The 23,329-nt window shown below is 39.7% G+C and overlaps 1 pseudogene; it reads right to left on the bottom strand.

Moving 5' to 3' along the window:
* Nucleotides 1–12,954: 12,954 nt before the first annotated feature.
* Nucleotides 12,955–15,718, bottom strand: LOC140507685 (alanine--tRNA ligase, cytoplasmic-like; annotated as a pseudogene).
* Between the last annotated feature and the right edge of the window lie 7,611 nt (nucleotides 15,719–23,329).

Below are 23,329 nucleotides of genomic sequence, written 5' to 3' on the forward strand. Positions count from 1 at the left end.
TAGTTTATGAGGCACAGGATCTTATTGGGATTCAGTATCCTATTGGATTCCATTCATTGACTCATTCATTTATAAGCAACGTCCTAGGTGTTGGTGATAGAAAGATAAGGAAGAAAAATAAAGTTTCTGTCTTCAAAGAGCTTACATTGTATGGGAGGGGGGGTTGCAGAGAATAATATGAATATAGCTAAATAAATATAAAATTCATATGAATTAAAAAGCCTTTATGAAGTGCTTACTATATACTAAGCACTGGGGATACTAATACAAAAACCAAAGAGAGTACCTCCTTTTGGGGAGTGTATGTTTCAATGGAGGAGACACCCTTCAAAGCAGAGTCACCAAGGAGAGTTATGTTGGCTGGAAAATTATGGGGACCGTGAGTGGAGTTTGGGGGCAGTAGATTGATGATTGACACACTCCATCCAGGAACCATGCTAATGGTTGATGGTTCCCTTACTGCGAGTGTGGGGAAAGGGGGAATAGAGAAGTGGGCAGGAAAGAATGATTGTAGAAGAGGAGTAAGGTGGCTGTCAAGAAGGAAGGAGATCAGAGCATTGAGAAAGAGTAAATATTAAGTGGGAGGAGGGCACTAGTTATTGGAGGAATCAAGATATGCCTCGTATCCTGTAGGAGGTGATGCTTGGGCTGAACCTTGAGAGAAGCTGGGGATTCTATAAGAGGTGATGAGGGAGGCCTTCTAGGCACAGAAGACAGCCTCCTCTCCTATTCAAAGGCATGAATTGGTAAAATTTTATGTACAGGACATAGCAAATAGGCTATTTTGGCTAGAATATAGAATGTGTGTAATAATCCAGGAAAGGTAGTCCAGAGCTCTATTCTGAAAAAAATTAAATACCAACTAAAAGGATTTGTATTTTATCCTAGAAGTAGCTGGGTGCCATCGACAAGTAGCAACTACTTGTCAAGGAGTTTGGCAATGGAGTGGCATGCTTACATTTGTATGTTAGGAATATAAATATGGTGGCTATGTGGAGAATGGATTGCAAAGGGGAGAAACTTGAGGCAGCAAGAGCAATTAGGAGGCAATTGTCACAGCCCAGATGAGAGGGCATGAGGGCCTGAACTAGAATAATGGCTTTATGAGTACAAAAAAGGCAACAGATGGGAGATATGTTGTAGAGGCAGAATCGATAAGACTTAGCAACTGATTGTAGATGGAGAGTGAGAAACTTGAGGATGAATCTAAAGTTGCTACTAATCTAATCCAAACTTCTTGCTGTAATCTAAAATTACTAAATATTTGGAGCCCTCAGCAGAAATAGTGAAGTTAGGGAGATGGGAGGATTTAAGGAAATGCCAGTGTACTATGTTTTGAATGTGTTGAATTTAAGACACCTGCCTACAGGACCTTGAGTTAGAAATGTTCAGTGGGAAGTTGGTGAACTGGGACTAAAACTTAGGAAAGAGACTAGAATTGGACGTGTAGATTTGGTAGTCATTTGCAGAGAGATACTGGTTAAACCTACTGGAGCTGATGAGATCACTGAGAGAGGATGTAGAGGAGGAGAGGCCTGGATAGAGAGAGTCCTTGGATATACCCACGTATAAGGAATGGGACACAGAAGATGATGTATTGAAGAAAACTAAGAAGAGATGGGTAAGCTGGTGGGAGAACCAAAAGATAGCAGTCTAAAAAAAAAACCCAAAAAACAACCCATAGAGGACAGAGTATCTAGGGAGTAGCCAGCAATGTTGAACGCTGAAGAATGGTCCAGAAGGCAGAAGACTGAGAAGAGAGTACTTCAGCTGAATGATGAAGATTCAAGTTGAATTGCAAGGGTTGGAGAAGTGAGAGGAAAGGAAGCGGTGATAACTTTTTTAAGGAGTTTGACTGAGCAAAGGAGAAATGTACGTTGATAGCTTGAGGGAATGATAGGGTCTAGCGGAGGTTTTCTGTTTACTTACTTGTTTTTAAGGATAAGGGCAATGGGCATACTTGGTTGCAGTTAGAAAGCTGAACAGCAGAACCTTAAAACAACTATGAGGTAGGCAGAGAAGGTATCACCCTCGTTTTATGGAAGGGGAAACAGAGACTGAGAGAGTGTAAATGACTTTCTCAAGATGACAGTTAATGAGTGTCTAAGGCTGGATTTGACCCAGACTACATGATTCTAAATCTTTTGCTCTCTCTTCTACAACACAGGGTCTCATGGGATAATAACAACTAATATTTATTTAGCACTTGCTGTATGCCAGGTACAAAACCAAATGCTTTACAATTACTATCTCATTTGATCCTTACAACTACCCTGGGAGGGAAGTGCCATTATTATCCCCAATTTACGGACGACGTAGCTGAGACACACAGAGGCTAATTCCTGCTCAGGGTCACACAGCTAAGTAAATATCTAAGGCTGAATCTGAGCTAAGGTCTTCCTGACTCTAGGCTGTGCGCTCTATCCACTGTGCCACCTAGATGGTGTAAGGATGGCACTGAGGACCAAAAAAAGGTTAAGTCTGGTAGATTCTTTTTAAGAAGGTTATGTGTTGCGTGTTTTAAAAATAAATTTTATTGATGCCTTCTATTTTCCCGTGGTCTAAAATTCCCCCTGTATCCCTCTCCTTCTCTTTCTCAGAGAGCCATCTTATATAACAAAGAAATTTTTTTAGAAAAAGAATAAAACAAAAAATCAGCAAAACCAAGCAACACATAAAAAATCGGACAACTTAAGCCATGTTCCACATCCATGGACCTCCACCTTTGAAAAGCAGTAGGGGGGAGATGTCTTCTCATATCTCTTCCTTAGAGGTCGAGTTTGTTCTTTGCAATTTCATGACATTCATTGTCCATCATGGTCTGTGACTTTTTTCTTTGGAAGATCTCCATCCCAAATGGTTAAAATTTGTCTAAAAAGAGAATAAAGAAACAAACTGGATGTCTAGGAATTCATCCATTTAGAAATACCTTGTGTGCTTTGACAGTGGCTGATCAAGATAGCCTTCAGTCCTGAACTTAGCAATTTTCATCAAATATCAGTTAGAAGAGAGGTCATCCCATCCAACTTGTCCTTGAACATCAATCCCCTCTACAATTTCCCAACAATGGATTTGCTTGAAGGCCTCCAGTGATGGGAAGCCCATTGCTCCCCTTGAGACAGCTCCAATTATTAGGAAGTTTTTCCTTTCTTCAGTTCCCATCCCTTGCTCCTGGTTCTGCCCTGTGGGGCCAAGCAGAACAAGTCTAATCATCCTTCAAAACATTTCCATTGAAATTGTTTCCATTACTCTTTCTAATTGAGCGAGGAGCTTAGGTTTTATTGGTCCCATTACACAGATGGGAACTTCCAATGACTCCTCCAACGCCTCATCATGGGATGGAACCAAACCAGGAGTCTGGAAAGTGCTGCCAACAGAGTACAAGTCCTGGCAGATCCTACCAAGCTGGAAAGCCTACAAGCACAGACCAGATGGTCTGGAAATTCCAAAGGTTCTTATCACTAAAGGACTGGTGACCAAAAGATGAAGTTTTGTTGTGGTTTTTTTTTTTTCAGCTAGAGAAACTGATGAAACCAAGACACATTTAAGACATCATCTGTAGACTACGGTGAAATGACCAATGACTTTGTCATGCTGAAAGGCTGTGTCGTTGGGACCAAGAAGCGTGTCCTCACCCTGCAAAAGTCTCTGCTGGTACAGACCAAATGTCACGCCCTGGAGAAGATTGGTCTGAAGTTTACTGACACCACATCCAAATTTGGCCATGGTCGGTTCCAGACTGTGGAGGAGAAAAAAGGTTTCATGGGACCACTCAAAAAGGACTGAGTTGCAAAAGAAGAAGCTGCCTGATGTTTCCAGACCAATTTGGAGCTGGTGGATTCTCAATAAATTTTTCACAGTTAAAAAAAAAAAGGCATCATCTGCTTTGATGCGAGGAGGGACCACACTGATGAAAAGATGGATCTTTGGAATTTCTTAAAGGTATAAAGGAGCAAATAAGAATACAAACTCCTTGAGGGTCAAGGTTACAGTTTGTGAATCCCTTTGTCCCCTGCTGCTTATCAAGGGCCTTGCATATAGTAAGCACTCAATAAACCTCTGTTGATAGATAGATCAAACAGATAATTGTGGAATAAGGATGATGGTGAACTAAGGCCTCAAAAAGCAAAGTATCCTGCCCAAGATCATAGAGCTGATACTGGAACCCCGATATTCTGGTTCCAAGGCCAGGGCTCTGACCACTCTTACATGCTGCCCTTTATTGCCTACTGACCTTTCAGGGGAGATTAAGGATGTAAAACCAAGACCAGTACATTCTGGACCAATGGAAGAGTGGACTGGAATGGGAGAAATTCTTGAGCTGGCTTCTCCTCTCAGCCTTCTCAGTTGTCCATCCTCCTTGCCTGGGCTATAACAAACTATATCCCTTCCTTGATTAGGAAGTCACCTCCTCCAAGAAGTCTTCTCAGGTTAAATGGTTCTTCCCCTTCTCACCTCCATGCTGTGGGTTAATAGCAAGTACACTTTTTTCTTCACAAGAATTAAAGACCCACTTAGAGTGACTGTAACTTCTCCAGTGGTAAGGACAACCTCATACCTTTTTGTCTCCCCCAATGCTCAGCTAAGTGCCTTGCACAGAACAGGTACTCAGTCAATGTTTGTGAGTTACTTTGATTCCCTAAGAACATCCCTGCCTTTAAACTATAATCTGATCTTTGGCATCTTCAGCTCCTGCTCAGGCCTTCTGAGCTCTGGAGCTAGACAAAACTGAAAGAATTGTACCAGAGGCCTCAAACACAGACTTAAGTTATTATTGAATGTTGTCAATATCTTTATAGAAACCTAGTGAATAGAGCCCTGGGCCTGGAGTCAGGAAGACCTAAGTTCAAATCTAGCTGTATGACTCTGGACAAGGCACTTAAACTCTGTTAGCCTCTGTTTCCTCAACTGTAAAATGGGGTTAGTACCTATGTCACCAGGTTTTCATGAGGACTAAATGAGATAATATGTGTAAAATGCTTAGCACAGTGCCTGGAACATTAGGTGCTTAATAAATGCTGGTTCCCTTCCCTTTCTCCTTTCATGGTAAAAAATATTGCATGTGCCTAAAGAGAAGTTAGCAAGACAAACTAGGCACATTGTGCCCTTCTAGTTTTCCCCTTCTGCATATAGAACTTCCTGGTGTAGATGCAATCTGGATCTAAAGATATGAATCTAAATTTTGGAGTCCTTGTGAAATGACTCTGCATCTGCAGTTGGTCCCAGGAATTACACTTTTTCTAATTCAGACCCTTCAGGTTGGCCCCAATACCTACTTGAGGCTAGTGTCCCTTCTAAGCCAGACTTAGAACAGGTCTAAATGCTTGAGGCATCTCCATAGTAACCCTTTGCCCTATATTTTCTCCAAATTGGGGTAACTTGGGAGTTGGTTGCATGTTGTAGGGAAGTTTATGGACATTTGTGTACTCACCTCAGCTCCTCTCAGTCCTGACTGAACCTCAGTGATATTCCAGAATCAATCAGCCTAAAAGAGAAGGAAAATGAGAGCATTTACCTCTTGGATTTCTCTCCTGTGACTGATTCCCAAATAGCTGAGTGGTTGGACTTGGAGATGACTTAACGGGTCTTTCTCTTCCATCTGACAGCTGAAATGGGCCTTCAAAGACAGAGCCTAGTTGATTCTGGATAGTTCCAGGTAATATAATTATGTACTATGTAATGTTCCATATAAGTTCCACCGTTGGTTGTTTTTATTCTTCTGGATTTTAGTATCTGGACAAAGTTGGGTGTGAAGGCCAAGGAGAAGCCTGTAGGACAAACCAGAGTGAGTGGCTAGATTTTCTACTTTCTGTGCCCTCCAGATCTTAAATGAACCTCTACAGCTTTATTCCTGAGGCCTTAAAAGTGAATAAGCTCTAGGTCTAGAGGTAATTGCTTAGTCTCTGGAGATTCCATGGTGTCCCTTACATTGGAACTTGCAGTAGTGGGAAAGCTCTGTACCTACTCAAAGTTTTTGTTTAGTTGATTTCATTATTGTCTTCCCCCAAGTTTTGTAATAGCAGTGATATTTCAAATGCACTTACTTAACAAGGTTTTTTTTATGCTTAGTAGGAAAATTACTTCTTTATAAGTAACCAGAAATTTCTGAAACAGATGAGAAACCATCTATATTTTATCACATCCCTCCATAAGCTCCCAGCCTACCGAGCGGCCTAGTCATTCAAGTATTTCTTAGGGTGAAAATGAAATGCGCTATCTTATTCTTCCTTTATTTTGTCAACACGGCTCCCTGTAGATTTATAGCATTGTCAGAATAGTGATTCCATACCATGCAGATTCCTATGAAATCAGTAAATAAATTTAGAGCAACCCACTAATTTAGGGGCAGTAGAGAAATGGATTGCAGCATTGCTCGGAAAAAAAAATAAATACTTTTTTATAGATGCATACATTGTTTCAAGTGCACATATACATTAGGGGATTAGGGAGCAGCCTGTTTTAAAAGGGATTATTTAAAGTGGAGGTGTCAAAGTCAAGGGCCACATGCTAAGCCAGCAACACTCCAGAGTGCTTCCAGAATCAGATTAATATGTAACTGGGAAATGTTTAACATGATAAATAAAATATAATAAAAAAATGGTAATGTAAATTTAGGGTTTTCTAAGTCAATACATGATTGCAGGAATCCATTTCTATTTGAATTTGATAACACTGTTCTAAAGTACCTTCTCAGTAAGTTTCATGAAAATGTTCATTAAAAGAGTATATGTTGAGTGAAAACATTTTTCAGTTGATTTGGGGGGTTCAGATGCTAAGCCTTTAGCATTTGGCATTACCCTTTTTATTTTATAGAGCATGAAGAAAATGCGTGTCAGAGAAAAGTTAATTCTTGACTTGCCATTAGACTCTATTATCCCATTTCTAATTATTTGGGCCACAATTTATCCTAACCCTTTATTCAGCCTTTCTTGTAAGCTAATTTGAGGGTAATCTTAAAAGACATTATATGACTACCATTTGCTTCTTACATAGCTTCTTTAAAAAAACAATCCATAGTAAAATGTGTTTTGGATTAGATTCCTCTCTTAACTGGCTTTTGTACTAATGATAATTGTAGCTTTATCTTTTTTAAATTCATTTTATTTATTTTTAATGTTCTATAATCACTACCATAAAACTTAGATTTTTTTCCTTCTACCTACCCCCCACAACTCCCCTCCCTCCCCAAGACAGCACACAATTCTATATAGGATCTACACATGCATTCCTATTGAATACATTTTCACTATAGTCATGCAGTGTAGAAGAACTAAAATAAATGGGAGAAATCATATAACAAACCAAAACATAATACACACACACACACACACACAAATGATCTGCTACATTCTGCAAATGAATTCCATAGTTCTTTCTCTGGATGTGGAAGGCATTTTGCCTTAGAAGACCATCGGGAATTTTTTTTTTAAGTCCTTGCATTGCAATGAAGTTCCAAGGCTACCAGAAAAACCTCTCATATACTGTGGTCATTGCTGTGCACAAAGTTCTCCTGGTTCTGCTCCTTTCACTCAGCATCAGATCATATAAGTCCTTCCAGGTTTCTCTGAAGTCTTCTTGTTCATTATTTCTTATAGCACAATAGTATTCCATTACATTCATGTACCATAATTTATTCAGCTATTCCCCAATTGATTGGCATCCCCTTGATTTCCAGTTCTTGGCAACTACAAAGAGTGCTAATTGCAGCTTTATCTTTCAAAAACTGGTATTTCGCCTTAAAGGATCTCAGCTCACTGCTAAATATCTCGTAATAAGTTTAAAAGAATAGGAGAATAGGAAACCTTGAATGTTCCCAAAACGCAATTGAATCTACCCAAAATAATTACAGCTTATATCGTCAACAGAAATGATCTGTCTTGGCTTCCCTTATAATTCAATTCCAGGAGGGAAAACTTTATTTTAACACTTATTTAAACCAGCACCAAAGTAATTTATAACAGTGGTTTTGTTGAGAAATTTAAATGAATGTACTTTTGAATGAATGTCATCAAATGATATCTTCCTGCTCCATAAATCAAACTGAACCCTCACCATGTCGCTTTCTTTTCTGTATTTGTGTGGATTCCTTAAACTAGGATGTTTAGTAGAGAGATCTCAGACCCTGCAATTATGTGACAAAGAAACCAACTGCACTTTTAAAGGGACATGCTGACAAGTGGCTTTGGTTATCTGGAGTCCAAAGAAGAAAACTACACATGCCATTTGGTTTAGGCCTTTTCCTCTCTTGAGCTTGAAATTACAAGGGAATGGCATGACGTTGACTCCCAAGACTCAGAAAAGGATATGCTTTCCATTGTCTTGTCAACCACAGTGATTACTAATCGACAACTCCAAAAGAAAAAAAGAACACTTTGTGCCAATTGCAAAGTGTTATATGAGAGTGATTTTTTTTCTTAGTAGTAAACTTTTAAAATAGAAACGCATGGAATAATGGTTATGTTTAACTAGGAATCCCAAGAAAGTATAGAACAGTGCATAAATAATCATTACTTATCATGAATATTGTACTTTAAAATGATGATAATTGTTTTAAACTAAAGGTTTTCATTTTGAAAGAATTCTTTCTATCTCAGTATACTCATGGGAGACTTGAAAATGAGCTGAATATTTTGTTACTTGTAGAAAAATGTATCTATTTTTCCTGACTTGTTTTTGTATAGTAATAAAAGCTATTTTTGAAAAAAAATAAGTAGAGTCAGTATATTGTGGTGGGAAGAATCCTGAATTTGGAGTCAGAAGACCTGGATTCAAATCCTAGACCTTCCAATTAGTCATTTCTTTTTCTGGAACTTGGTATTACCATCTATAAAGCAAAGAGGTTAGAATGAATGACCAATGAGATCAATGCAAGCTATAAATCCAATGATCCTGTGGTGACAGAGTCATTCCAGTCCAATTTAATCCAGTCCAATGAGCACCTATTATATGCAAGACGCTTGGCTAGTCATTGGGGATATAAGCCTCCTCTTCCAGGTTCCCTGGGATAAAGGATCTTACAAGCTATCAGGGGAGTTTAGTGATTGTTAATGGTCACTCTGGGATGCATGATAGCGATTGATTTTGTGTAACAGGATTCCTGGGGTCCAAGTTCATCTCCTCCTGAATGTCTGGAACTTGTCCATAGAGGTCATGGACCAGCGATAGGGAAGCTATTCAAAGTTGTACTGGAAGTTATAACTATATAACTAACACTAACCTTAGCCCTAACCCTTCCTAATTCATGGAAGAGTGAGAAGGGAACTGTGACTTTTTTCTCCAGCATAGCCAGGAGCCTTGGAGGCTTCCCATTCATTTGTTTGATGAGTTCTTCCTCCCCAAAGGAGAATATCAGCACCAGAAATACCTTGAGGAGAAAGGGAGAGAGTTAAGAAAATGAGATACCCCTAGTCTGAGCAGGTTGGGGTAGTAAGAACAGGTATATGAAGACAGCTCATCACCAACTTGAAGTTCTGGTCATTGATCATTGCAAGATAGTTTGGGAGAAACCAGTATGACCCTTCATGACATCATCCTCACAGGGGTACCAGTCCAATTTAATTCAATTCAACAAATATTTATCAAGCTCTGGCAGACTTATACCTAAAACAGAGTACAGTATTAATATTTTTACCTCTATAGTTAAATGGTGCTGTGACTCACATGCCCATGTCTAATAACCAGCATTGGGCTCAGTCTTCAAAAGACTACCACAGCAACTAAGCAGAGGTGAGGAACCTCTTAAACACTTACAGGGAGTTTTTTTTTCCTTCTTCAGAGAAGAGCTGCCTTGTCTAGTCTTACTGATTTGTGAATAGACTCATGGAATCAGAGCATGAAAGAGCAAGTCTTTCAGTCACACAATGTGAGGAATTTGTGTATGTCTCTCCCTGTATGTGATGTAGCCACTTTATATATTGTACACCATACACTTTCCTTACTCCTTTCATAGCATTGGGTAGTAGATCTGGACAGCAGAAGCCTGAAACTAGTGACATGGTTCATAAGCAGGAGCTTAATTGCTCTTAGCCCTGCTGGAAACTCTACAACCCTGTGGGTCTTCATCCAGAGATTCCCAGCTGCCCAAATATGGTTGTTTTCCATCTTTGTCTGTTGGTGGTTTGTTTCATTGTCTATTGGTCTGTTCTGTATTTAAGGATGTAAAAGCTTAAGAAGTGGCTAATCTCAAAATTGGTAGATTCTCCACAGTAAAGCGGCAGGAGACTACAAGTTCACAAGGACCCTTTCCCAGAAATGCTTGACCTCTTGCTCAAGAAATTCTTCTGGTCATTTTGGAGTGCTTGACCAAAACTGGTCAATGGGTTTCCTGCTTGAGTGAATGATATCAAGATAAATGAAGGTTCAAAAATACAAAGTAAGACTCTAGAGAGGCCTCTGTCCCCAGAACACCCCCCAAAACTCAGTTCCCTGTTTTAGGGTGAAGCTAAGATCAGGCCCTTGTGAGTCAATGAGTTTTGAGGATAGATCCTTTCCCATTCAGTTAAGGTCAATACTGAGTGGTCAATTTCAAAAGAGTTGGGGGAACCTCAGAAGAATGGGGAACAGAGTTAAGTAAAATATTTCTGTCTGGGAAAGCTAGCATTGAAAATGTGTGAATTCTTGCACAAAATGATTTGACTAAAGCTTTTCAAAAGGATTCATTAATCTTCAAATTAACAGGGCACTCAATACGTTTCTAGTTGTGTGAATGAATTTAGCTAGCAATGGAAATGTTTGTGTTTCCTGTTATGCTGTTACCTGTTCAGAAAAGAGGCATTCATTACTTAACAGGACTAAAGATAGTTTCAAACTTTCTGGTCAGTGATTCCAAAAGTAGAGGGGGGAAAATGTGGTTTTGCACTTGAAAGTTTGTAAATTAAACTTTATCTGGTACTTAAGAACCATATCATGAAGGTTCTGTTCTCAAAATTTTCTCCTTTCCAGTTTGGAAAGGAGACTTAAAAAATGGCCTTGAACAGAAATGTTTCTTTTAAAAAGGCAAGAAAAAGACTCTTTAAAAAAAAAAAGAGCAAGTCACTTAGGCAAAAAAGACAATATTTGATTTTAAGAGTGGTTTACCTGATCACTGTTTCTGAGTGATTTGGCAGAATGTAGTTATCCAGTAAATTAGAAGCAAGTCCATCTAAAAGGAATTAGAATAGACAATGTATCTGCAAGTTCTTAAGTAAGAGATCGAATTGGAAAAAATTTACATGGAAAAATGAGAAACTATCAGCAAACCTGGAAGATTCAGCTCTAACAATCTAAAAGGAAAATTTTGCAATAAATTAGAGAGGCGTAAGAAATTTGCACTAATTTGCAAAAGATTTAATGAAGAAAAGAAAAATAAATATGAAAGCAATTTGAAACAAGATTTGAAAGCAAAGAAGTAGAAGGTTAAGAAGTCAGCAGTATAAGAAAGTGTAGTATTTAATAAACATGAAAAGATGTGCAATGTGGTGATTTGCAAGGATTTGCAAGGCTAGAACTAATAATTTTTCACTCAAACAGGGACAAGACAAGGTCCTCATTTTTGCCGGCCACCAAGATCTCTAGCTTGAGCCAAAAGAAAAGCCTAGGACTTTAGAAGGTGACAATGTCACTTTAAGGAACTTTTTAGAGGTCATTGGACCAACTGGAGAATAAGGAGATTGATACATCTGTAAAACTGTTACAGCCACTTGGAGAAATGCTTGTTTATTTCTTCCTCTGGAAGGTGAATTTAGTTTTGAGATTTTAATAATTTCTCAGCTTAATTTCACAAATTCTGGTATTTTTGAGGATGTGGAAAAGTAGTTGGAATCATATGTTAAGCTGTAAAACTGATCAATTAAAATTTTTTAAATTTGTATTGGGTTTGATAAATTAATTTGGGATCATTATTATTCACAGCATGGTTGATCTGGGCTCTTAACGGTAACAGATAGTGTTATAGCTTTGAGAATGAAAATGATAATTACTCTGTAGTGGTTTCTCCGTGGAACCATGATAGAATGCCAAAATTGGTAGATGAATGGAATGGGGATTTTCTGTAGCTGATTTGTAGATGCATTCAATTAGATTAATGTCATGTTTTAAGTTCTTGATATTATTATATATTAATGTTGTTTGTAGATTTTTTTGTGAGTTTTTTTCTTTTGCATTGTAGTTTTGGAAATCATTATATAGAAAAACTGAGGTTTTGAAATGATATCCATAGTGTTAAACGTTTGTATCATGAGAAGGATAGATTCTCTTTAATCTGAATTTAACTATTTAGTAGGGACTTTTATCTGGAAGGCAGCGTCTTCAGGTTAAGGACTATTTTAGGTGTCCAGATGTGTATACCCTGACTTTTCAATGACTTAATTTGGTTTTGATCAATAGTATAGCAGACTTTGGAAGCTGAAAATGTTTTAAGGTATGGTTTGACAAGAAGTCAAATTCTGCGAAGATTGGGCATATTTGGAAGTAATCAATATGTAAAATAAACATTTATATTGTATTTAAATGATGAATTTGGTGACTGATCTATAGTAATCCAAACCACATGACTTCAAATGACCTTGTCTTTGGGACTGTAAAACTTGGATCAGCTAATTTTTACGATTGGGCAGAATATAGTCCCAGATGATTAACTGTCTTCAGAGCCTTTCTCATTGAAATGAAACTTTGCAATGTAGAAAATATTAGAATATTAGAATATTGCATGCATGAAAACCTATTCACAGATGCTGTTTTAGGAGGAAAAAAAATGAAGTGGAAAACTCAGCCCCTAGACAAACTTGGGCATCTTTGCTTTATAAACTACATGAAGCCTGTGCAGAGGGATTTTTCAGAAGTATAATCCAAGACCATCCTAAGAATGACTAGACAATTTAGGAAAAAGAGATCTTGATTGACTCTATACCCAAGATCTGTAAACTTTTCTTCACCTCTCAGGCAGAACAATTATGACTTAAACTTAGTTCTTCAGCTTTATTTTTCATTTATTTTTTTTTCATGGCCCCCGTTGGCTGCATTCTGAGGGACTTGGCATAAGCAAATGATCTTGTTAGCTTCATTATCCACAGTGAAGAGCATAACAGAGGTCTCGGGGGAGTGTGTCTTGAAAAGTTTCAGAGCTTCATTCAGGGCCTTGGCTGAAGCTCTGCTCTCCATCTCCATGATGACCAGGGGTTGATTGGGCTGACTGTCGATGAGCTGTCTGGTTCTCTCCAGTACCCTTCTCTGAACATCTGCTTTATTGGCCTGGTCAAGGTCATCCATGACCTTCTTTATCGTTTTAAGATTCTCTCTCAATTCATCCTTCTGCCACTGGGGAATGATGGTGGTGGCCAGCAGCTCACCAAAGTCAGCAATTTCCCTCTGGATGTCCTTGTTGGAGCTGTCTGTGCCTTCACTTTGGCTTCCAACTCAGACAAAGATGTCTTCAAGCTGTCTGCTTTCCTGAGTGCCTTCTGAACCTCAATGTCAGTGACAGCTATGATCCTGAGGATGCCCTTAGCAAGGGCTTCCTCACTCACAATCACCAAAGCTCCAGCATGACTTGAGTTCTGCAAGTGCATTCCCCCACAGAACTCCACTGAAGTGAGGGAGCCGGCAGGTCCTGCAGGTTCATCCAGCAGCTTGGCCGCAGGAATGCCAATGGAGACAACTTGCACAGGGTCAGAATAGGTCTCATCAAAGATAGCACTCAGCCCTTGGATGGCTTTGGCTGCTGCCAGGGGGCAATCCTGGTTGTACACAGGTTTGGCCAACTCTATCATTCCATTGGCTATCTTTTCCGTCTCCTTGATCTGCTGGTGGATATGGCTCCCTTGGCAGTAAAGTCAAAGCAGAGTTGGTCTGGTGCAACCAGGGAGCTCCTCTGGTCTGCCTCACCTAGCACGGAGCGCAGGGCAAAGTTCAGGACATGCGTGGCTGCGTGGTTCTCATGACAGGCCTTTGTCGGGGTTCATCAATGAACAGCTGGACTCGATCCCCCACTCTCAGGTTCCCATAGACTGTTCCTACGTAGAGCACGTATCCTCCTTGAACTCGAGTGTGTTTGACTGTGAACTCAGTTTTGTCCTCGCTGCTGTCATCTTCCTTCACCAGGAAGCCTTCGTCATAGATCTGCCCTCCTTGCTCAGCATAGAAACAGGTCTTGTCTAGCAGCACGTCACACTCTTGGCCAGTGGGCACTTCATCCACAAACATCTTTTTCCTGCACAGTGCCTTCACCGTGGCCACTGGATTCTCAAACTCGTAAGTGCTGCTGGAGTCTGACTAGTAATTATACTTCAGCGAGTCATCCGTGACCTCAAGACCATTGACTCGAAGCTCTTCAATTGCATAAATGTCCAGCATGATGTGATCTTCCCCACCAGCACCCTTGCCCTGGGACTTCAGCTGGGCCGGTTTCCTTTCCTCCTCAAAGCCGTCCATGTCTACAACCAGGCCCTTCTCCTCAGCTATCAGGCCAGTGAGATCCACTGGAAAACCGTAGGTATCATATAGCAGCCATGCAGTGTCTCCTGGGATCATTTTGCAATCTCCCAGACTCTGTATCTTCCTGTCTAGGATATACCACCCTCTGCTCAGGGTCTTCAGAAACTGTCCCTCTTCTTCATTGATGATGTCCTTCACCATGTCTGGGTCCTTCTTTAGTTCAGGAAAGGCATCACCCAGTGACTGGACAACCACATCCACAAGTGTAGCAAAGAAACCCCTTTTGGTGTTGAGTTTCTCATGGGAGTATGGAACTGCCTGTTAGAGAATCCGTCTCAGCACATACCCTCGGCCTGTATTATCAGGTCTGCCCCCATCAGTTAGGGTCACTGTGATAGTACATGCATGATCAGCCAGCACATGGTACACCATGTGTATCCCATCCACATCATCAGCACCAACGCACCCTGTGTAGGTCCAAGCCCCAGTGCCCTTCTGAATGGCGTCAAAGTAGGGGATGAACAGGTCTGTGTTGTAGTTGGACATCTTGTTCTGTAACACGGACACCAGGCATTCCAGGCCCATTCCTGTGTTAATGCTTTTCTTGGGAAGAGGTTTCAGGATGCCATCAGTTTCCCTGTTGAACTAGATAAAGACCAGATTCCAAATCTCTAGCACATTAGGGTCATCCTGATTGATGAGATGGGCAGCATCTCAGTCACCAATCCGGTCATAGTGGATTTCACTGCAGGGTCTGCAGGCTCCTGTGTCACCCATTTTCCAGAAGTTATCCTTCATGTTACCAGGAATAATCTTGCTGTCATCCAGCCCCAAATTTTGCCAGATCTGCTTGCATTCTAAGTCTGGTTCTAAACCAGCTGCTTCATTGCCTCCAAAGTAGGTGACATACAGTCTGTCTACAGGGATGCCAAATTCTTGGGCAAGGAGCTCCAGAGCCATCTTACAGGCAAGTTCCTTAAAATAATCCCCAAAAGACCATGAGCCCAACATCTCAAAGAAGGTATGGTGATAAACATCCTTTCCCACATCATCCAGGTCATTGTGTTTGCCTCCAGCTCGGATATACTTCTGGGTGTTGGCAGCTCTGTTCAAGTTGGCCATAGTGTGAGAAGGATCAATTGTGTTGAGGAAGATGGGTTTGAACTGGTTCATGCCAGCATTGGCAAAGAGAAGTGTGGGATCATCCAGGGGCACTGTGGAGGAGGAGTGCATGTAAGGTGTGCTGGTGTCTCTCAAAGAAATCAATAAACCGCTACCTGATTTCACTGGCAATCAATGTTGGCTCCATCTTGGAAATACCACCCAAAGCTCGGCGGGAGAAGGCTTCTCCCTTCAGCTTTATTAATCAGTCTAGAAACACTTGCTCTTCTATAAGGTTTGCTTGTTTGTTTTTTTAATCTAAAAGTGAAACTTACCTTATTTCAGAGTTTCACGCAATGCACTTGAGCAAAAAGAGTTAGTGCTAATTGGTATAATTAATTAATTGGTTGCTAAAGAGGAAAATTTGGCTGAAATTTTTTTAATAGCCTAACAATATTGACCTCATTTGCCGAGTGTATGATATTGGTAAACTAGATCATTACAAAGAGGTAACTAGGTGGTGCAGTGGACAGAACATTCGATTTGAAATCAGGAAGACTCCAATTCAAATTCTGCTACAGGAGTTTAGCGGCTGTGTGATTCTGAGGAAGTCACTTCTTCACCTGTTTCCTCATCTGGATTATGTAGATAATAGTATGTCTACTTTACAGAATCATTATGAGGATAAAGTAAGGTGATGTATTTGTTTACATAGATACATGATACATTTGTTTACATTTGTTTACATGTATTGTTTACACATATACATATGTGTTACATATGTATATGTGTGTATATATATGTATGTGTGTATAGAGATATATATGTGTATATGCATATGGAGATATAGATGCAATACTTTGTAAACCTTAAAGTCATATCTAAATGCTAGCTATTAGAGCAAAGAGAACAGAATACATTATGGTCTTTTTCTTTTTGTTATTATTTGTTGTTATTTATTTAGTCGTTTTTCAATCATGTCTGACTCTTTATGACTCCTTTTGGTATTTTCTGTGAAATTATACAGTTATTCAAATGGACAAATGAGCAATATATTCTTGTTATAGTCTATACGGTTTTAGACTGAATTGAGGTTTACCTTCCTGCTAAAGTAACCTCAAAGACTTGTAACCAGATTGCTGCTAACCACCAAATGGTCTACTGAAAGTCAGGATCTTCAGTCCTGAGTTCACATATTCGACTGTAAAAGAACTTTTGCTTCCATGGAATTTGAGGCCAAAGAACAGGGCGATCATGTTAGCATCCTCTCTTCTGTCCAAAGAAGAAGACGTGCTATCAAAGTGCAAAAAGACTATGACATGTAATTGTGTATCAATCATCTCCAGAAAAAGAATTATACGTTATTTAAGGTGGTATTTTCTTCAGCATTTTTTGGGTCCCCTTTAGCAAGCAGGTGACATATTTCATGATTTTCTTGTATCACTCTCATTTCTCTTCCCAATTTTTCCTCTGTTTCTCGTATTTGATTTTCAAAATCCTTTTTGAGTTCTTCTATGTCCTGAGACCAATTCATATTTTTCTTGGAGGCTTTTGATGAAGGAGCTTTGACTTTGTGGTCTTTTTCTGGTTGTATGCTTTGATCTTCTTTGTCACCAAAATAAGATTCTATAGTGTGGTTTTTCTCCTCTGTGTTTGCTCATGTTACCAGTCAATTACTAGACTTTTGAGCTCTGTCGAGGTAGTTCTCCAGCTGTCCTCCATACCTGGAATGCTCTCCTTCCAAATCTTTGCCTCCTGGCTTCATTCAAGTCCCAGCTAAAATCTCACCCTCTGTAGAAAGTCTTTCTGGATCCCTTTTAATGTTAGGGTCTTCCTGCTATTGTCTCCAATCTGTTTTTTATATAGCCTGTCTATACCTAGTTCTTTATGTGTCATCTCTCACATTAGACTGCAAGATCTAATGGCAGAGAGTGTTCTGTTTTGTTCTTACTTTCTCTATATCTCCAGTGCTCAGCACAGTGTCTGACACATAGTAAGAGCTTAAATAATGCTTATTGAATTGACTACCAGCTGTTTGACCATGGACAAAGGACTTCTCTCTGAGCTTTGTTACTTCTACAGTGAAATTGGGATGAATGAATAGAGCATTAATTAATTAATTTGGTGCTTACAATATGCAAGGTACTGTCCTAAATGATGGGCATTCAGATAGCAAAGCAAGACAGTAATGGGATGGCAACGCTTGCATTACCTACCTACAAAATGTTTAATAAACCTTAAAGAACTATAGAAATGTGAATTATTAATATTACCAACCTCTTTCTCATGATTCTCAGAGCCTTGTATCTTTTGTCTGTGTTTTGTATATGGACATTTTGTCTCCATCTTTAAAATGTACCTTCTTGAAGGAAGGGAGTACCTTGTTTTTGCTGTGTGTCACTAGCATGTAAGACAGTGCCTGGCACTCAGAAACAATTAATATTTGATTGATCTTTTTGAAAAAAAAAGAACTAATAGCTACTTTCCTTTTAATCAAAGAGCATTTATTAAGCACCTGTTATATTCCTGGCATTGTGCTAAGCCTGTGGGTACAAAAGGAAGGCAAAAGATAGTCTGATGTTTTAAAGGTGCTCACAGTCTAACGGGGGAGACAATGTGCAAATCACTACGTACAAACTCTGTTTACTCGGTCACATCAGGGAACTGTCACTGGGGAGACAGACATTTCCCCACCTCTGAAATCAACTGTGGATGAGAATTGGTAATGGGGAGAGAGAGACTGTGAGAATTATGTACCTACTCCCAGGATAAAGTCGCTGAAGAAGGGAATACAAACCCCTCAGGGTCACCATCAGTTACTGGGAAACAAAGGAAAGGTGATGGCTTCAGTACAAAAATTGGTGAAGGTTCCAACCCATAGAATGCCATGGGAATGGAGGCTAGATGTATAGTTTCAAGTTGAATGCAGTTCAGCTTTTCTGCTGAACCAAGGAGACACTAGCCATTAAACACTACTTTCCTCTTCCTCCCCCTCTCAACTCCAGAGACTTCAGAAACCTTCCAAAAGAGATCCCCCAAAAGTGACAGGAGTCATGGAAGAGGAATGGAGTTCCACTTTAAGAAAACCTGATTTACGAGACTCTGAACTTTGGAAACATTGGTGAAGAAGTTTTTCTCTATATGGATAATAATAAGAACAACATTGTTAATTTTTATTTGTTTGTTTGTCTGCCCTTTTTGAGACTGGGTCTTCCTGTCTCACCCAGACAAGAAATGCATTAGCAACTCACAAACCCAATCTCAATACTCATTGGCATGGAAGCTTTTACATGTTCAGTTTTAACCTGGATCAGTTCATCCCTCCTTAGGCAGCCTGGTGGTCCTCCACTCCCAGGGGTTTACCATATTTCTGCCTGATTTAAGTCAGTTACTCCATGAGGTCCAGTCCTTATGCATCTTAGAACTCTGGAACTCAACTGACTCACCAACTGCAGCCTCTCTCAGTAGCAGGGATTGTAAATAGACATCACCACACCCTGCTACAGATTTATATAGTCACAAAGGTTCTACTCAAAATGTCTCCTAGTGATAGGAAGAGACCCTAATATTCTACGGGCTGCTGATCCATCTCACAAATGCAACACAACCCAGTATAAGAACTCCTGAACAAAAGCCCTTAGTGAATGTCAACCCGTCACTATACCATATTGATAACATACTTTAAAGTCAGTAGAATGTCTTGGGAAAGTTAAGAGTTGCCAAAAAGAAGTCTATGAAGAAACCTAATAGCACCTTTGTTTTGTTCATTTTACATGCCCTGAATTATGAACCCCATTATCCAAATTCCCAGTGAAGTAACTGGCATTTGTGTAGAAGATTAAATTTCTGGACTCCAAGAAAATTTCTCAAAGAAAAGCAAGGCTGTGGAAACAAACCCCTCACCTTCTGTGGTATTCACTAAGTTTGCATTCATCCAGTCAGATTTATTCAACCCTGTCTTTCACTCCAACCAGTTATAATACTCAAACATCCCAAATCAGAGCTTTAGGAGCAGAGAAAACAGAAAATAGCTCATTTTCCTACTTCTCATCGTTCCTTGTTGTTTAGTCATTTTTCAGTCATATCTGACTCTGAGACCCCTTTTGGGGGTTTCTTGACAAAGATATTGGAGTGGTTTACCATTTCCTTCTCCAGATCATTTTACAGGTGAGGAAATTGAGGCAAACAGGGTTAAGTGACTTGGCCAGGGTCACACAGCTAGTAAGTGTCTGTGTCAGATTTGAATTCAATTCTTCCTGACTGTAAGCCTGGGACTCTATCTATCCACTGTGCTGACCTAGTCACACTGCTCTACTACCCCTGGAAAGCAAGTGAAACTGATAAAACATCATTGGAAATCAGATATGGAAACTTTCCTGGAGAAAAAAGGGAAAGCTGAGGAACTGTCTTTGATTCCGATGTCTTCATGAACTGATCTGAACCCAGAAATGGTTGCTCAGATGGCTGGTAGATATACAAATCAAGATGCAGATAAGAAAAATCTCTTATCTCTAAGCCTTAATGCCCTAACTGGTTGTAATAAACCTCCCATGGATACTTCAGTTTGTCTTTCTTCCATGTGGCCACTGCCTTATCCCCAGATCTCTCATGTAGAGAGCATTTGCTGCTAAATGACAGAAAGGTAGATAGGACTATCTGAATGATTCTTCTACCCTTAAAAGCCTCTATGTACTCCAAAATAACGCTAATCTGCAGGTTCCTGAAGGCCATTCAATCAAATTCAACAAACATTTGTTAACGGCTTACATCATGCTAGGGTTATATGAAGACAAAACAAATTTGTTGTGGAAATGGGCAATTCGACTTTGCTTTTGTTTATCTCAAACTTCTCTCTGACACAGCTCATCTCTTAGGATATTATCCAAGAAATGTATGACTGAAAAGAAGATGGGCTGGTCATGTGGTAAGAATGAAAGATAACCTTTGGATCATTTGTATGTTCTAATGATATCCTCTTTTCAAAAATGAAAAAAAATTCAATTAATAAATATTTATTTTCTCTCACTTTTACCTCCCATCCCCCCATTTTAAGAAAAATAAAAATAAAACTTTTGTATAAGTCCTCTGACTGAAGGGCCATGAACTCCAGGACCTCTGTTAAAGGAAAGGGCTCACCATAGTCTTCTCACCATTCCCCATCAGTGACAGTACTTTTGGGTTTCTTTGAACCTCTCTGTCATGGCCCCACACTATGTACTCCCCTTCCCCCTTTTCAGCTTCTCTTCAGGTGATATCTTCCCCTATTAGATGATAAACTCCTTGAGGACTGCCTTTGTTTAATTTTGTATTTGTGTCTCCAGTACTTAGCACAATGCCTGACACATATTAGGTGTTTAATAAATGTATTGTGTGACAAATATGCCAGGTCAAGCAAACCCACATTATTCAGGTCCAAAAATGTGTATTTCATCTTGCATCTTGAATCCATTACCTTTCTGTCAGGAAGCAGGTACCATGCTTCACCAAGGTCTTCTAGAATCCAAACTGGTCATTGCACTGATCGAAGTCCTTAAGTCTTTCAAGGTTGTTTGTCTTTAGAATGTTGTTGCTAATACATTAATCATTTTCCTAATTCTCCTCATTTCACTCTACATGAGTTTCCAGGTTTCTCTGAGACCATGCCTCCATGGCATCCTTTTACACTCAAGAGAAAGTAAGGAAGGCTTGTTGAATGGACTCCCTCTGATGAATTTATGGGAAGGCATAGACAAGAACAGAGTAGAATGGGTAGGCATGGGTAGATTGTGATTTATCTCATGGAAGGTAACATTTACATTGATAAGGTCACAGATCCATTTGAGGAATCTCCTGATGATGCTGTGTGGCTATAGATTATGAAATACCATATCATCAGAAACATTACAATTGCAGGTGACCCAAAGGGTAAAGGAATGGAAGTGTCCACATGTGCCATGGCATTGGACCAACAGTGACTTAAAAGTGAGAAGTGATATAAAAATCATTAACAAGGATGCATGTGATTAGGAAAGATGGTGGAGTTGTCATATATGGAGAGTGAGATATGGGCAGACAGACAGGGAGAGTTCTGTATTCTGTGAAATATTCAAAGAACTCTGGCATGTTGGGTAGATCCTCAAGGGCTGAGGTTCTTAATCATTTCTGTGTGTGTTTTATGAACATCTTTGGAAGTCTAATCCAATCCAATCGAATAAACATTAATTAAACACACATTATGTGCCACATACTGTGCTAAGTTGTGGCGATGGTTGGTTAGTTGGTTGTTGTCCTCTGTTCTCAGAGGACTAAAATGATATCACTGTGTTGGAGTCAAAGTACAGTGTGTTCAGCTGGGCTCATCAGACCAATACAAACTTGAAAGGTTCTACCACAGGTCAGGCATAGATAGTCCACATGAACATTGAGTGGAGAGGTCTCTAAATTTGCACATCTCATGTTTCTTTTGAATTTCTACTGCAATTCTGCTTTGCTCATAGAGTACAGAGATTTCTTTGATGTGAGCATGTCATGCTAGGTGGTCTTGTGCCATTGTTTCCCATGTCACACAATTGATTTCAAAGTTCTTCAGAGAACTTTGAGAATGTCCTTGTTTCACCTCTTTTGATCTCCATGTGAAGACTTGCCTTGTGTGAAATAGTCTTTTAGACAAATGCACACTTGGCATTCAAACAATGTGGCTAGTCCACCAGAGTTTCAGGGGATACAATTAGTTACAAAAAAAAAAAAGACAATCCTTGCCCTCAAGGAGTTAACAGTCTAAAGGGGGAAACAACACACAAAAGGAAGTGGGAAGTCATGAGGTGAGGGGGAACCCCTGAGCTATCCAGCGTGGGGCAACTCGTTTTGTGGATTTGAAACCAGGTAGGGTAGTAGATGAAAAGTGGAGTGAGCTACAACATAGGCTTCTAGAAGCCACTGGGAAGAATTTATTCCTCTGTTCTCCAACCTTCCAATCAGAGGGGAGGGGAATCTGAGGGAGATGGTGTACATCAAGGCTTTGAGTTAACAGCATAGTGGTGAGTTTAGGAGTCATGAGCTTATCCAAGGAGAGGAATCTTGTTCCACAGAGTTGAAATCAGGCAGAGCAGCAAATGCCAAGAGGAGAGAACCGAGAATCTAGTTTCAATAAACTTTCCAGAATCATGTTTTTAAAAGCACAAAATAAAAAAAGTCTTACAAAAGAAACCAATTAAATTAAAATATAGTTATTATATGTATACATATGTGCATGTGTACATACATGAATATGTATATATAGGGAAGCCCTAATTAAATGCATAGAAAGTAAAGATAATAGATTTTCTTTTTAAAATGCAGCCTTATTAATATTGTATTTTTTGTGCTTCTGTTATGTCAGTGACAATATATCCCCAAATGGTCTTGCTAAATCTGGGTATACCACAATAGGGGTTGAAGACTGGAAGTCTGAAGGATTTGGGAGAGGGTGAAATAAGCATTTATATAGAACCTACTATGTGCCAGACACTGTACTAAGTCATTTCTGCAAATAGTTTCACATTTGACTTTGCCCAGGATTGAACAACTAATAAGTGTCTAAGGTTGGACTTGAGCTCAGGTCTTCCTGACTCCTCTAGCCACTGAGTAACATAGCTGTCTCAACAGGCAAAGGTCTCTTTTAGCTGTGAGTCTGCCATCTTGGAGCAAAGGGTTTTGCTTCCTCAACTTCCTTTCTCATATATTTCCTGGGAAGGGGATACATTTGCTGTGTAAAGAGAAGCATGGCCAACAATTTTGTCAGTGTCTGTGTCTAATTCCCCAGTGCAGCCTGTTGCAAGTCCTTTCAGTCTGGCTTAAATAT

This window comes from Notamacropus eugenii, chromosome 5, assembly GCF_028372415.1.
Source record: "Notamacropus eugenii isolate mMacEug1 chromosome 5, mMacEug1.pri_v2, whole genome shotgun sequence".
Taxonomy (NCBI): domain Eukaryota; kingdom Metazoa; phylum Chordata; class Mammalia; order Diprotodontia; family Macropodidae; genus Notamacropus; species Notamacropus eugenii.